The 15,652-nt window shown below is 43.2% G+C and overlaps 1 protein-coding gene across 1 annotated transcript in view; it reads right to left on the reverse strand.

Moving 5' to 3' along the window:
- PTPRN2 (protein tyrosine phosphatase receptor type N2) overlaps positions 1–15,652 on the reverse strand; it is a 1,314,151-nt gene that overhangs the window by 197,959 nt on the left and 1,100,540 nt on the right. The window lies entirely within an intron of this gene.

A 15,652-nucleotide genomic window follows, 5' to 3' on the forward strand; every position in this document is an offset into this window, starting at 1 on the left:
GTCTCCCCCCACATGTTGCTGACAGCAATTGGCTAAGGGGGCCGGGGCTCTTGATAAACCCTCTCCTGAGTGAGACTGTGAATGGACATTGGCTTTGTCAGTCATTTGTTAAAAGCTGCGACTCCGGGCTTGCGTCTTTTCTTTCTTTTCATGCTTTTTCTCTTTCATCATCCAAGTCTGACTTCATACTGTGGAAGTTTAGGGTGGGACTCTGAGCGACAGCGGGCCTCAGCAAGAAAAGTAACACCCGCACATCCCTAACAGGAACTCTTTTTACGGGGGGTGGGGGTCGTCTCAACTTTTTGCAAGATAAAAATGAACTGCAAATAGTTCTTTGGAGACAGGTTCTCCACTTTGCCTTGTGGGAGTTTTGCTCCCTTTCCGAATTAAAGAGGCCAATTATGCAGGGAAATTCAAGGGGCAACCCCCAACCCCCTTTGCATCAAGCCCGCTTTCGAGATTTCTAGGTCTCAGATGCCACGCAAATGGCGCCTTTCCTGAAGCGGGACCTAGTTAGAAATTTGCCACCATTTGGCTGAGGCAAACTGCATGCTGCCTGCCCAAAACGCGGAGCAAAGATCGTGGTAAAAACGGACCTGCTAGGTGCTTAAGACGAATCCAAACTACGTCCTCTCCCCACCTGTCCAGGTCAAGTGCCCTGATCTGGGCTGCTGCCCCCGCGGGCAGGGAGGCGTGAAGCTGGGTGACAGGGCTGCACTCCAAGTCGCCGGGGCCCTCGAACTTCTCAAGCCCACCACGCGGACCCGGGGCGCGTGTCAAGCAGGCGGCGAGAGGCTGAGCAGGGAGCTCTCGGGGCCGGCAAGTGGTGGGAGAGGCCAGGCTGGGCCCCAGACTCCGGTGGCGGCCGCCTCCCGGGGCCCTGTGACTTGCTTTCCCAAGGCCTCTCCGACCACTCTGTCGCTCCCACTCCAACCCTTTCCTCCCACAATCTTCCTCCCGTTTCCCTGGACTGCGGGTTGCAGCCACAGGTTGGAGTAACCCCCGGTGTGCGGCGGCCCCCGCGGAGCGGCAAAGAGCTGAAAACCCAACATCTGTGTGTACAATGCGCTCTCCAAGGCCCACAGCTGCAGGAACAAGGGGAAGAAAGAAAGAAGTGGGGGAAGCAGATCTTGTCAGATGCAGATGACAGTCTGCGCAGGGCTCTTTAGTTTCTCCTTTTCTGGAAACCTCGGCGCCCTCCTCCCAGGACCCCCCCTTCCACAGCCTCGCCATTGTTCCCAGCGCTCGGGACAGCTGGAGACGGCGGGCCCGCGCGGAGCAGGGCGGCCCCTTCCTCACCCCGACGACCCCGCCCGCCCCCACACCCGGCCGGGTCCCGGCCAGAGCGCCGGGCGCCTCCCGCGCCAACTTCGCACCCGCCCTCTCTGGCCCGCCAGGCCTGACCCCAGGCGGGGCAGGCACCATTTCCTCCTCCCCTTCCTTCCTTCCACTGCCGCCCGGCCCCCAAACCGGCCCCCGCGCCGCGGGCCTCACAGTCGCGCTCTCTCTTGGAAACTGAGTTCTAGAAAACCTTTGGATCTAACCCCCCAGACCAGGGTTCACGGGGGAAGGGGCCACAGCAGACAATCGAGTGCCTTCGAGGTACTCGCCTCAGCCTAAAACGCGTCCTAAGGACTGTGTCTTCCGACCAAAGGTCCCAGGCTGACTGTATGTGTTGATGGGACAGGGAGGGAGTCGTGCGCTTAATCGAACCTCACTCAAGGCAAAGAAATGGAACATCTTAAGTCAGTCAGAGCACACTGCGGGTGCCAGGAGGGCCTATTGCAGATTTGCGGGACGTCGAGAAACCGGAGAGAAATATGAGTTACTGAGAACGCCAAGAGAGACAAAATATGGCTTCTACGCGGGTGACCCTTCCATTTAGTGCACTCCCCGCCGGCCCCCCCACCCCGTCCCATACACGCCAAAGGCGGAGAGTAAGGATTAAGTCAACTTCCACCTCTCCCCGCCCCCCTGCACCTCTTAGCAGGGGCCTGCAGAGCAAGCTCAAAGCCGGTTGCAAGCGCAGGGCCGGGGACCGTCCCGCCCGGGCCTGGGCCGCCTCGGAAGCGGACCAACAGGTCTGAGGGGAGAGGTCTCCACTCGTGGAGGGCCTGCGCCTGGAGTAAGGCGCCCCAAGCCTCCCTCTGATGGGAGGGGACGGGCGGTAACGCGGGGACCCCCTCGGGCAAAGACTCAAGTGGCGGCGAGTTTTTCCCTCCCTGCTGGTATCCTTAGAAACATCCTGGTCTCCGGTGCCTCGTCCCCTGCCAGCCCGAGGCGCGCCCGGGCCTGGTACAAGTCAGGGAGGGGAAGAAGAGGGAAAGAGAAGTAGTGCGGAGAGAGAGGGGCCGACGGAGAGGGGCTGGGAGCCCGGGGAGCCCCGGACAGCGCGAGGGAGGAGGAAGGAGAGCGAGAAAAGGAATGGAGGCGAGGAAGAGATTGGAAGAAGAGAGCCCTGCCTTCCCCTCACCCTCGCTAGTAACTAGAGCTCTCCATAGCAACAGCGTGTGTGTGTGTATGTGTGTGTGTGTGTGTGTGTGTGTGTGTGTGTGTGTGTGTGTGTGTTGGGGCGTTGGGGGTTCCCGCCACCTCCCCTCACCAGAGGGTCGCACGAGGAGGCCTGGGAATCTGAGGTACTGGGGACGACTTAGGGTCGGTCGGGATGGCCGCGCTGGGCCGTGGAGGGGGACACGCCGGAGAAAGTAAAGGCGCCCAGGCCTCTCTCCCCGCGTCTCTAGACCGTAGGACCAAAAGGCCCTGGTCATCAAGGGAGCACGGCGGGGCCTGCCCGCGTCTGTATGGCGAACGAAGAGCGTCTACCCACGCTCCGCAGCCAGAAAGAGAGGAGCGGAGGGGGCCGCCTTGGGACTGGGTCTTCATTCCCCAACCAGGACTGAAGACGTACGCCTGTGCACACTCGAGGTCAGGGCAAGGACCGTGGCTTAGGCGGGCGGGGAGACGCCGCCCGCGGGGCCAGAGTGATGGACTCGGATGCGAAGGTGATCCTTGCCCAGGCAGGAAGCCCGTAGCGCGCGGACTCGCGGGCGCGGTCTTGGGGCGGTGCCTGTCCCGCCCGGATCCTTGCCCAAGGGAAGCCGTCCCGCCACGCCGCGGAGGCTCCGGGAGGCTGACAGGGGGCTGAGCCCCGCGCTCAGCAGCTGCAAGCCGGACCCCACCCGGACACTATGGACTCTGCGGCTCCGCACTCCCAGCCGCGGCCCCGCCTCTCTGCAGCCGGCGCTCGCTGCTTTCGCCTCCGCCAGCCAGGAGCCGCAATAAAATATGGGACCCCACTTCGGTGGGCCGAGGGGTGGCCCGACTGCCCGTGGCCGCCTTGTTCGGCCATCCCGGTGTCCAACTCTTAAGTCTCCAAGCTTACGCGGACCCCGCGCGGCCACCCTGGCCCTAGGGGCCCGAGAGGTGATTTCTGTCCTGTGGTCCGGGACCGCTGACTCTCCCGCAGGCGAGCTCGGGTCGGCTAGGCGGAGTCTCGCTCCATCTGGCGCTGAGGCCCTGCTCGCCTGCCGCCTCTGCTCCACCCGGTCCAGCCCCAGAGGGGTCCTGCCCGGCTGAGAGAGGACTGGAGACTCCAGAGCAAGCGGCGGTAAAGCTGCAGCGGTAAGCGCCACAGGACAGTGCCAGATAATCTTTTTTGGTTACCTTAAAAACCTGATAAGAAAGGAAGTAAGTAAAAGTAAAGTTGTCCCAAAGGGTTTCATTTCAAACATTCCTGTTTACCCCATTCCTAATTTAGTTTTAATCTAATTACCTATCTGCTTTTATAGTGCTTTCAGGGACTAAGTTTTGCTTTTATAGAGCATGGTGGGGAGGTGGTACCACTTAAGTTAAATTTTGGACACTTTATATAGTTAGATGAACCTTGCGCTCTTAATGCAGGTAATCCTAAATAGAAAAGTAGGCGCACGCTTAATCACCCGCACCTTGGTGTACATTCCAAAATAGATTCTTTGTGGGAAATAGGTGATTTATCTTTTTAAAGTTACACAGCTTACTCCCCTTTCTTCCCCATTCTTCCTCCTCCCCCAAGATTTTGCCTGCCATAAATGGTTAGCTGTTTAACTGGCTTCCTCAAAGCTTAAAGATAAAGGGATAGTCTAGAGAATTCACCAAAAGAACCTATTTGTATTTTAGGTGCTGATCCTTTTGGTCTACTGTTCCAGAAACTGATAAATTAATCCACTAGATTTTTCATTCTGTGTTCCTTTATTTTAAAATCCTTTCTTGTTTCCAGGGCAGGAAAAATGTATCTGTCTTCTTAATCCTTAAAAATACTTCAGAAAAGTGTCTTGACAGTAATGTAAGACTAGATTCAGCTAATATCTTGAAGAGTGAGTGATGATGTTAGGTATTTTGTTTTTCATGAGATTTTAGATTTCATTTAATAATAAATTTCAATTTATAAGATTTCAGTGACATTTTCAGTGAAAACTTTTAAACATGATGCAAAATGTTTTTGAGAGGCATATTGATTGAAATCATTTATGTATGATAAATGAGTATATTATTCATATAGAAGTTACTATTGTTTGGCTGATGAATAAAAAATATAGTATATATAAAATTCTCCAAGACCTACAAAATTCTAAACAATATAAAATAGTTTAAAATGATTTGTGGATCCTACTAATACTTCTTTTAAAGTGCATTTCACATTTTTTATGTGTAAAACCTAATGTTCTGTGATAAGAAACTCTTTCAATTTAGGGAACACCAAAGGATTATAGATCACATATTTAAGTGATTAGAATAAATCTCCAATGTACTAAATTATCAAACAAATTGTATTTTTAAACAAAATAGAGAAATGGGAGACATGATTATTATAAAGCAAAACAACACTGACTACAGGAATTTTAAAAGATATGGTAATGTCACTTCTGAGATACATGCCTGATTTCAGAAAACTCTAAACCAATTTTGGTTTTAAATAAAACAATAATCTATAATTTTAAAGTTGATTATAATTTGTTAATCCGTCTACAGGAAATAATTCTAGATTATAAAAGAAAAATGAAAATAGATCCTTTTAAATATTTTTAGTATGCATATGTGGTATTTTCATACATACATAAGGTTAAAATAACATAATATCAATGAGTGAATTTTGAAAAATGACATGTTTTAATTGGTCAATCTCCTGTAGAACATAGTAATTGGCACTGAAATAATTTTTTAAAAAAAGATACTCGGGCAGGCCAATGGAGATGACTCTAAATTAAAATTCATTCATCATCAGTAAGTAGTTATTATATTTTTAGGAACAATATTTAGAAAGACGTTAGGCACTAATTCAGCTAATTAGTGGGAAGTCCTTATTTGTTGTGAAAGAAGAGAATAAGCCCATTGTAACAATGGGGAAGAGGAACACCTGCATTTTAGTAGAGCCCTCACCACCCGTCCTTGCACATTGGAAGCAAAGTTGATCCTACAGGACGGTGAAATTCATCAAGTAGGCAGATTCTTTATGATGGGACTTTGCTGCCTTTCTTTTGTTAATGACTATAAGATATTGCTATGAAATCAATGTCTTCACTTTAAAATCATGGAATAGTGAAATTATTGCTTCAAATATTTTACTGTAGTTCAAGAAGAATATGACTTCTTAAAACAGAAAAATTAAAGTCATTTTTTTGTTTTGTTTTGGAAAAAATGACCAATACAATTCAGTTTTTATTATTCTCATGTTGACTCATACTCAGATAGATCTAAAAAAATTTTAAATCCAATAATAGGAACTCTATTATGACATAGACGTGACACCCCCAACCCCATTGTTTAACATGACTGCATGAAACCGTTTTCTTAAAAACCAAAAAACATGTTTCAGCAAAAATCTTCGTTTGAAGTTTTAATTAACAAATATGTAGGGATTTTTTTTTAATTGTACTTCAGGTGAAGGCTTACAGAACAGTTTCTCATGAAACAGTAGTACACGTATTGTTTTATGACATTGGTTAACAACCCTACAACATGTCAACCCTCTCCCTTCTGACCTTTCTTTTTTTTGGTGAAAATATACATAGACAAAGATATACACCATTTCAAAAATTTCTACATGCACAGTTCAGTGACATGGACTATGCTCTTCCAATTGTGCTGCTCTTCTCACTTTAGATGAAGGCTTACAGAAGTTTCTCATTTAACAGTTAGTACACATGTTGCCCTATGACAATGGTTAACAACCTCACAACACATCAGCACTATTCTTACTCAACCTTGGGTTCCCTATCACCAGCTTTCCTAACCCCTTCTGCTTTCTGGCCCTTGTCCCTGGACTGCTGTGCCTCATTAGTCCCACTAGGTTTTATGGGGCTGTCCACTCCCCGGCTGAACGGTGAACCTCGGAAATGACTTCACCACTGAGCTAAAAGGGTATCTGGGGGCCATACTCTGGGGGTTTCTCCAGTCTCCTTTAGGACAGTAAATCTGGTCTTTTTGTGTGTGTGTGTGAATGAGAATTTTGTTCTACATCCTTCTCCAGCTCTGTCCAGAACCCTCTGTTGTGATCCTGATCAGAGCAGTCAGTGGTGGTAGCCGGGCACCGTCTAGCTGTACTGGACTTAGTCTGGTGGAGGCCTTGGTAGCTGTGGTACACTAGTCCTTCGGACTAATCTTTTCCTTGTATCCTGTTCTCTTCATTCTCCCTTGCTCCCGAAGGGATGAGACCAGTGGAATATCTTAGATGGCTGCTCACAGGTTTTTAAGACCCCAGACGCTACTAACCAAGGTAGAATGTAGAACATTGTCTTTATAAACTGTGTTATGCCAATTGATCTAGATGTTCCCTGAGACCATGGTCCCTACAGTCCTCCACCCAGAAATTCAGTCCCTCAGGGAGTTTGGATGTGTCTATGGAGCTTCCACGACTATGTAGGGATTTTTAGACTTTCTTTTTCAAATTTTGAAATTACAATTCTTGTAAGGACAAGAATAGCCTGAAAGCTTTATTATTAGTTTGGTCCATTAAAAGGAACATTCTGAAAACTGTTGTTCCTAGGGACAGAACAGCCTCCCTACAGGTTAATCTAATTTCTGTACTCTAGATCCTAGAGTCTAGAAGATGTATTCCTTCTAATCTACCTCTTTGTAAATACCTAACCTTTTAATATTTACAAAACAATGCTAAATAAAAATACGTATTTAATAGTTGATGTCATCAGTATCATGTATATATTTTCACAATTAGATTTTGTTTCTTTACAAAATTGAGTCAAATTTCCTTAGAATGAATGTTTGTAAGAAAGATGCATTAGTATGTGAACAAGAATGTAACTTTTTTGAAAATGGCTAAATAGTGCCATTATCTTTGAATGACATGAAACAACATACTATGTTAAGAATATCCAGGTTACCTATATTTTTCAGTTAAAAGCTCCTTCACGTATTTTGTCAGTTACATCCTACAAGTCCATTACAATTGTTTAGAAACAGCTTTTTCCTTCAATTGCTTTGGAATTAAAAGTAGAACAACAATTCAAGTAAACGTTCATTTCACAATTATATTATTCAGCCACATACTGTTCACATGTACTTTAAGAAGAAAATCTATGTATGTTTCATTATATGAAAACAGGCTTTAATTAAATGAAAGAACCAGCACAGCTTAAGAAAGCTTGCCTTAGTACTTGAATTCTACTGAAAAGGAATCACTTTAAAGTGATATTTTCTAATTTGTTATTGCAAATTTGTCCACAAGTGTTTAGATTTAATGTGGACTAAAATTCAGGAAGCACCCACTTGCTTTTCATTCTGACACAATATATAGCAGTCACAAAAAGGTCAAGGTTAGTTATCACTCTCTGAAAAAGTTAGAAATGGTAATTCAGAGTTCCATATGAGTTCACTATAGTTTACAAATAGTCAATTGAATTTAAAAAAAGTAGTTCAGTCTACTCTGTAGAAGCAAATGATGTGCTGGCCTTTTAGCAAGAATGGTACAACATTAGCATACAATCTTAAATAACCAAAAAATCAAACTCTGAGTTGATTCCAACTCAGATTGACTCCATAAGACAGAGTAAACTGCCCCATAGGTTTTCCAAGAGGCAGCCAGGGGATGCCAACTGCCGACCCTTTGGTTAGCATCTGAGCTCTTAACCACTGCACCACTAGGGCTCCATAATCTTAAATATGGTGCTATATTTACATAAGACTGTTTTTAAGATTCTTACAAATCTACTGGATCTATGTTATTGTTGTTAGGTGCCATCTAGTCAGTTCCAACTCATAGCGACCCTATGTACACCAGAATGAAACACTGCCGAGTCCTGTGCCATCCTCACAATAATTGCCATGTTGGAGCCCATTGTTGCAGCCATTGTGTCAATCCATCTCATTGGGGGTCTTCTTTTTCGCTGACCCTCTACTTTACCAAGCATGATGTCTTTCTCCAGGGACTGGTCCCTCGTGATAGCATGTCCAAAGTATGTGAGACAAAGTCTCGCCACCCTTGCTACTAAGGAGCATTTTGGTTGTACCTGTTCCAAGACAGATTGGTTTGTTCTTTTGGCAGTCCATGGTATAGTCAATATTCTTCACCAACACCATAATTTAAAGGCATCAATTCTTCTTTGATCTTCCTTATTCATTGTCCAGCTTTTACATGCATGTGAGGTGATTGAAAACACCATGGCTTGGGTCAGGTGTACCTTAGTCCTCGAAGTGACATCTTTGCTTTTTAACACTTGAAAGAGGTTCTTTTGGCAGCAGATTTGCCCAATGCAATATGTCATTCGATTTCTTGATTGCTGCTTCCATGGGTATTGATTGTAGACCCAAGTAAAATGAAATTTTTGTCAACTTCAATCTTAATCACGATGTTGCTTATTGGTCCAGTTGTGAAGATTTTTGTTTTCTTTTTGTTGAGGTGTGGAGCCCTGGTGGCACAGTGGTTAAGAGCTCAGGCTGCCAACCAAAAGGTCAGCAGTTTGAATCCGCCAGCCGCTCCTTGGAAACTCTATGAGGCAGTTCTGCTCTGTCCTATAGGGTTGCTATGAGTCAGAATCAACTCAACAGCAATGGGTTTTTTTTTTTTTTTTGGTTTTATGTTGAAGTGTAATCCATACTGAAGTCTGTAGTCTTTAATCTTCATCAGTAAGTGCTTCAAGTCCCTTCACTTTCAGCAAGCAAGGTAGTGTCATCTGCATATCACAGGTTGTTAGTGAGTCTTTCTCCAATCCTGATGCCCCATTCTTCTTCATATAGTCCAGCTTCTTGGATTATTTACTCAGCATAAAATTGAATAACTATGGTGAGAGGATACAACCCTGATGCACACCTTTCCTGATTTTAAACCATGCAGTATCCCCTTGTTCTGTTTGAACAACTGCCTCTTTGTCTATGCACAGCTTCTGCATGAGCAAAATTAAATGTTCTGGAATTCCCTTCCAAATGTTAACCACAGTTTGTTATGATCCACAGTCGAATGCCTTTGCATAGTCAATAAAACACAGGTAAACATCTTTCTGGTATTATCTGCTTTCAGCAAGGTCCATCTGACATCAGCAATATCCCTCGTTCCATGGCCTTTTCTGAATCTGGCTTGAATTTCTGGCAGTTCCCTTTCAATAGACCGCTGCAAACGTTTTTAAATTACCTTCAGCAAAATTTTACTTGCAGGTGACATAAATAATATTGTTTGATAATTTCTCCATTCCATTGAATTGCCTTTCTTTAGAATGGGCACAAGTACGGATCTTTTCCAGTCGGTTAGCCAGGTAGCTGTCTTCCAAATTTCTTGGCAAATAGTCAAATGAGCACTTTCAGCATTGCATCTGTTTGTTGAAACATCTGGATTGGTATTCCGTCAATTTCTGGAGCCTTGTTTTTTGCCAATACTTTCAGTGCAGCTTGGACCTCTTCCTTCAGTACCATCGGTTCTTGATCATATGCTACCTCCTGAAATGGTTGAACATTGACCAACTCTTTGATTCAGTGACTGTGAATTTCTTCCACCTTCTTTTGATGCTTCTTGCATCATTCAATATTTTGCCCATAGAAACTTACAATATTGCAACTCAAGGCTTGAATTTTTTCTTCAGTTCTTTCAGCTTGAGAAATGCCGAATGTGTTCTTCCCTTTTCGTTTTCTAACTCCAGGTCTTTGCACGTTTCATTATAATACTTTACTTTGTCTTCTTGAGCATCCCTTTGAAATCTTCTGTTCAGCTCTTTTACTTCTTTACTTCTTCTGTTTGCTTTATCTACTCAATGTTCAAGAGGAAGTTTCAGAGTCTCTTCTGACATCCATTTTGGTCTTTTCTTTCCTGTCTTTTTAATGACCTTTTGCTTTCTTCATGTATAATGTTCTCAGTGTCATTCCACAGTTCGTCTGGTCTTTGGTCATTAATGTTCAATGTGTCAAATCTATTCTTGAGATGGTCTCTTAGTTTAGGCAGGATATACTCAAGGTCGTACTTTGGCTCTCACGGACTTGTTTTAATTTTCTTCAGCTTCAACTTGAACTTGCATATGAACAATTGATGATCTGTTCTACAGTCAGCCCCCGGCCTTGTTCTGACTGATGATATGAGCTTCTCCATCATCTCTTTCCAGAGATTAGTCGATTTGATTCCTGTGTATTTCATGCACTAATGCCAAAGATGAAGAAATTGAAGATTTTTACCAACTTCTGAAGTCTGAAATTGATCACACATGTAATCAAGACACATTGATAATTACTGGTGATTGGAATGTGCAAGTTGGAAACGAAGAAGAACCAGTAGTTGGACAATATGGCTTTGGTGATAGAAACGATGCCGGAGATCAGATGACAGAATTTTGCAAGACAAAACTGGATGCGTATATCCTAATAACTTTCAATTCAGACATTTTAACCAGTTGCCATGGAGTTGACTCTGCCTGATGGCAACCCCATGTGTGTCAGACTAGAACTGTGCTCCATAAGGTTTTCAATGACCGAGTAGATCACCAGGACTTTCTTCTGAGGCACCTCTGGGTAGACTCAAACCTTCAACCTTTGAGTAGCAGCCAAGTGCGTTAACCATTTTTCCACCAAGGGACTCCTCAGACACTTTAGGAAGTTACATGTTTACTTTAAGCTTACTCAATAATTTCTGAAATTCCCTTTTGGAATTATCTTCAGAGCTATGTTCAAACAAAGCTAGAAATTTGTCTTATAATTTATAGCTATTTTTAAATTGGATTCCCCAAAACTATATTATTCGAATTTAACACCCCTCTTTTTCATCATCCTTATCCCCAAATGGTTTTTGAGTATTTTTAAAAAATAAAATACACCTCTAAGAAAGATCACCTTCTACAATTAAGAACATTTATTTATTTTTTACTACTTATCTATTGTCTGTTTAGTGGTTTTTCCATCCCCACCCCTCCCCTCCTTCGCAACCATCAAAGATTGTTTCTTTTTGTGTGCAAATCTTTTCATGAGGTTTTTATAGTAGTGGTCTCATAAACGATATTTGTCCTTTTGCGATTGATTTATTTCACTCAGCATGATACCCTCCAGATTCATCCATGTTGTGAGATGCTTTGCAGATTCATCATTGTTCTTTATCATTGTGTAGTATTCCATTGTGTGTATACCATAGTTTGTTTTCCATTCATCTGTTGATGGGCATCTAGGTCGTTTCCATTTTTTTGCTATTGTGAACAATGCTGCAATGAACATGGGCGTGCATGTGTCTATTCATGTGACAGCTCTTATTTCTCTAGCATATATTCCTAGGAGTGGAATTGCTGGATCATATGGTATTACTATTTCTAGCTTTCTAAGGAAACGCCATATCGTTCTCCTTTTCCAAAATGATTGTACCATTTTGCATTCCCACCAGCAGTGCAGAAGAGTTCCAGTCTCCCCACAGCCACTCCAGCATTTGTTAGTTTCTGTTTTTTTTTTTTTGATTCGTGCCAGTAATGTTGGGGTGAGACGGTATCTCTTTGTGGTTTTGATTTGCATTTCTCTAATGGCTAGTGATCTCGAGCATTTCCTCATGTGTCTGTTAGCCACTTGAATGTCTTCTTGGTGAAGTGCCTGTTCATTTCCTTTGCCCATTTTTTAATTGAATTACTTGTCTTTTTGTTGTAGAGGTATTGGATTTTCCTGTACATTTTAGAGATTAGACCTTTGTTGGATTTGTAATAGCCAAATTTTTTTTTTCCAGTCTGTAGGTTCTCTTTTTACTCTTTTGGTGAAGTGTTTTGATAAACATAAGTTTTTAATTTTTAGAAGATCCCAGTTATCTAGCTTATCTTCTGGAGTTTATGTGCTGTTAGTTATGGTTTATATCCTGTTAATGCCATGTATTAGGGCCTTTAGCATTGATCCTATTTTTTCTTCTATGATCTTTATAGTTTTTGGTTTTATATTTAGGTCTTTGATCCATTTTAAATTAGTTTTTGTGTACAGTGTGAGGTATGGGTCCTGTTTCATTTTTTTTTGCAGATCGACATCCAGTTTTGCCAGCACCATTTGTTAAAAAAAAAAAAAAAACTTTTCCCCATTTGATGAACTTTGGGCCCTTGTTGAAGATCAGGTGACCATACATGGGTGAATTTACATCTGGGTTCTCAATTCTGTTCCATTGATTAATGTTATCTCTCGGTGTACTAGTACCAGGCTGTTCTGACTACCATAGCTGTATAGTAGGTTCTGAGGTCAGGTAGTACGAGTCCTCCTACTTTATTCTTCTTTGTTCAGTAGTGCTTTACTTATCTGGGGCCTCTTCCCTTTGCATATAAAGTTAGTGATTAGTTTTTCTATCTCTTTGAAGAATGTTGTTGGTATTTGGATCAGGATTGCATTGTATTTGTAAATTGCTTTGGGTAAAATTGTCATTTTCACAATGTTGACTCTACCTATCCATGAGGATGGTATGTTTTTCCATTTATGTAGAGCTCTTTTGGTTTCTTCCAGTAGTGTTTTGTAGTTTTCTTTGTATAGGTCTTTTACATCCCTGGTTAGATTTATTCCTAAGTATTTTATTTTTCTAGGGGCTATTATAAATGGTATTGTTTTCCTGATTTCCTTTTCATAGTTCTCTTTATTGATGTATAGGAATCCAACTGATTTTCGTATGTTTATTTTGTATCCTGCTAGTCTGCTGAATCTTTCTATTCCAGTAGTTTTCTATGGAGTCTTTTGAGTTTTCTATGTATAGTATATCATCTGCAAATAGGAATGGTTTCACTTCTTCATTACCAATTTCTTTTTCTTGCCTTATTGCTCTAGCAAGGGCTTCCAACACAATGTTAAATAAGAATGGTGATAAAGGGCATCCTTGTCTTGTTGCTGTTCTCAAGGGGAATGTTTTCAGCCTCTCTCCATTAAGAATGATGTTGGCTGTTGGTTTTGTACAGATAACTTTTATTATATTGAGGAATTTCCTTTCTATACCTATTTTATTGAGTTTTTATCACGAATGGGTGTTGGACTTTTTCGAATGCCTTTTCTTATTTTTTATACTCCACACAGTCAAATTCTGTTTTTGTTTTTTTTTTCCTTTCAGGCTATCACTTAATCTGACTTTACTCCTAGTCCCACTTATCTTGACTATAGTTAGTCCTGGTGTCCCATCTCCCCAGTGGATTCTTTTGGACTCTCAGCTGTCCCCATCTCCATCCATGTGACCCATTCCATTTCTCTCCTTAGTAATTCCCTTGATTGACTCTCTTCTTTAGATCTACTAAAGGCTGGCTCCCTTTCATTCAACCAATCTAGTACAAACAGTGCCTTCCTTTCTGGCACTCTCGCCCTGTCTCTCTACTCCGAAAGCCTCTGCATCCATCAGTCAGGGCCACTATCTGAGAAAAGAGGATATCATTTTCTGAGCACTGGCTACAGTATCAAGCATTATGTTAGCTACTTTTCCATATACAGTAAAACCTGTAAAATCAGGAAACTGTGTAAGGCAGAAACCTGTCAGAGAAGGAAAACTCAAATGTTTTTCACTACATGGAGTGATAGAAAAGTGGTAAGACTACACCCTGCCAAAGGCAGAAGACTCATGAGACCAGGTAAAAAAAGGCATCCCCGTCAAGTTCTGTCTCTCAGAGGTTTCACTGTATTACCTCATTTAATTCTTCCAGCAACCCTACGATTTATGCATTATTATTCCCAGTTTTTCAGATAAGAAAACCAAAATTTTGAGATTAAGGTAAGTATCCAAAGCTGGTCAGTACTAGAGCCTCAGTAAACACCCATGCCCACATGCACACACATGTAAATTGTTTTACAAAGGGGAGAACTCTGTTCTTAGCCACAGACTTGGTGACAGCACCAGGTAAACAGCAGCTCATATGTGGGATATAGGCACCCATGATCCCCATCAGATCCTCCAAGCCATCCCTCATAATAATAGTCATTCTTTGGAAATGACAATTGGCTTTCATTTTCTTTTATTTTCAATCTTATATAAAGTGTTATTATAGGCATGTTTTGAACTTTTCCATTTCTGTTGTTCTATAATATGCAATCTTAGAAAAAACAACAAAGATGTTTGTTACAGAAGCTAAAACGTAGTCTCCTACACAAAATTCTAGAGCCACAACTAAACAGACTTTATCCCATATCCTGACCTAGTCACAAAAGAACTGGGGTTTTAGCCAAAAAGGGCTCTAGAACTAACAAGCTGGGCCTCACATTTACAAGAAGTACAATTAGTTTTGGTGAAAATGTATCACTATTCCTCGAGAAACAAGGCGCATGCTTCTGACAGCATTGGGGGTGGTGGTGCGTAACTTCACATTGAAGTTCATGTGCGTGTTACATTCCTGTTATTTTTATCTTTAGCCCATTCATCTCTGCATTATCTAGTTTATCCATCTGTCAGATTATAAGCATTCTGTTGCAAGTTTGTCTAGAGCTCCAGGGCCACTGGTTTCCTTTAGGCTCATTAGTATATGTTGGATAATAATTACTTATTTTATTGTGTTTTTGGTGAAGGTTTACACAGCAGTTTAGGTTCCCATTCAACAGTTTCTACACAAATTGTTCAGTGACATTGGTTACATTCTTCACAATGCGTGAATATTCTCATTATTTCTGTTCAGGTTGTTCCATTTCCATTAATCTAGTTTCTCTTCCCCTTACCTTCTCATCTTTGTTTTAAAGTAATTGTTGAATGGTTGATATCATATAGATGATTTTTTAAAGGAGCACAGTACTTACAGGTGCTGCTCTAACAGATACCTAAAATGTGGAAGCGGTTTTAAAACTGTGAATGGATAGAGCAATGGCAGCAACAGAAGACAAGCAACAGCAGAGAAGCGGCAGCAGCAGAGAACCAACAGCAGCAGAACCGGGAGACGGGTGAAAGACGGCGCTGGAGTCGACCCACAGAGCGAGAGAGCTGAGTACCTGTGCGCGAGAGGCTTCCTGGCGGCGTGGGGTGCCTCTGGGCACTTATCGGTGGAGCTAGGCTTGCTGACCCACTGAGCGAGAGAGCTGAGTGTCTGTGTGCACGAGGCTTTCTGGCGGGGTGGGGTGCCTCCGGGCACTTATACCGGTGGAGCTACTGAGCTTTGGAACACCTGCCCCAGCAGGGCAGATGCGGGCGTGAGGCCCGAGGGCCTAGAGGCCATAGGAAGCAGAAGCTGAAGAGACAAGGGACACAAGAAGCGGAGCTGCTTCAGCCTCAAAAGGTATGGCC

This window comes from Trichechus manatus, unplaced genomic scaffold, assembly GCF_000243295.1.
Source record: "Trichechus manatus latirostris isolate Lorelei unplaced genomic scaffold, TriManLat1.0 scaffold00020, whole genome shotgun sequence".
Classification (NCBI taxonomy): Eukaryota; Metazoa; Chordata; class Mammalia; order Sirenia; family Trichechidae; genus Trichechus; species Trichechus manatus.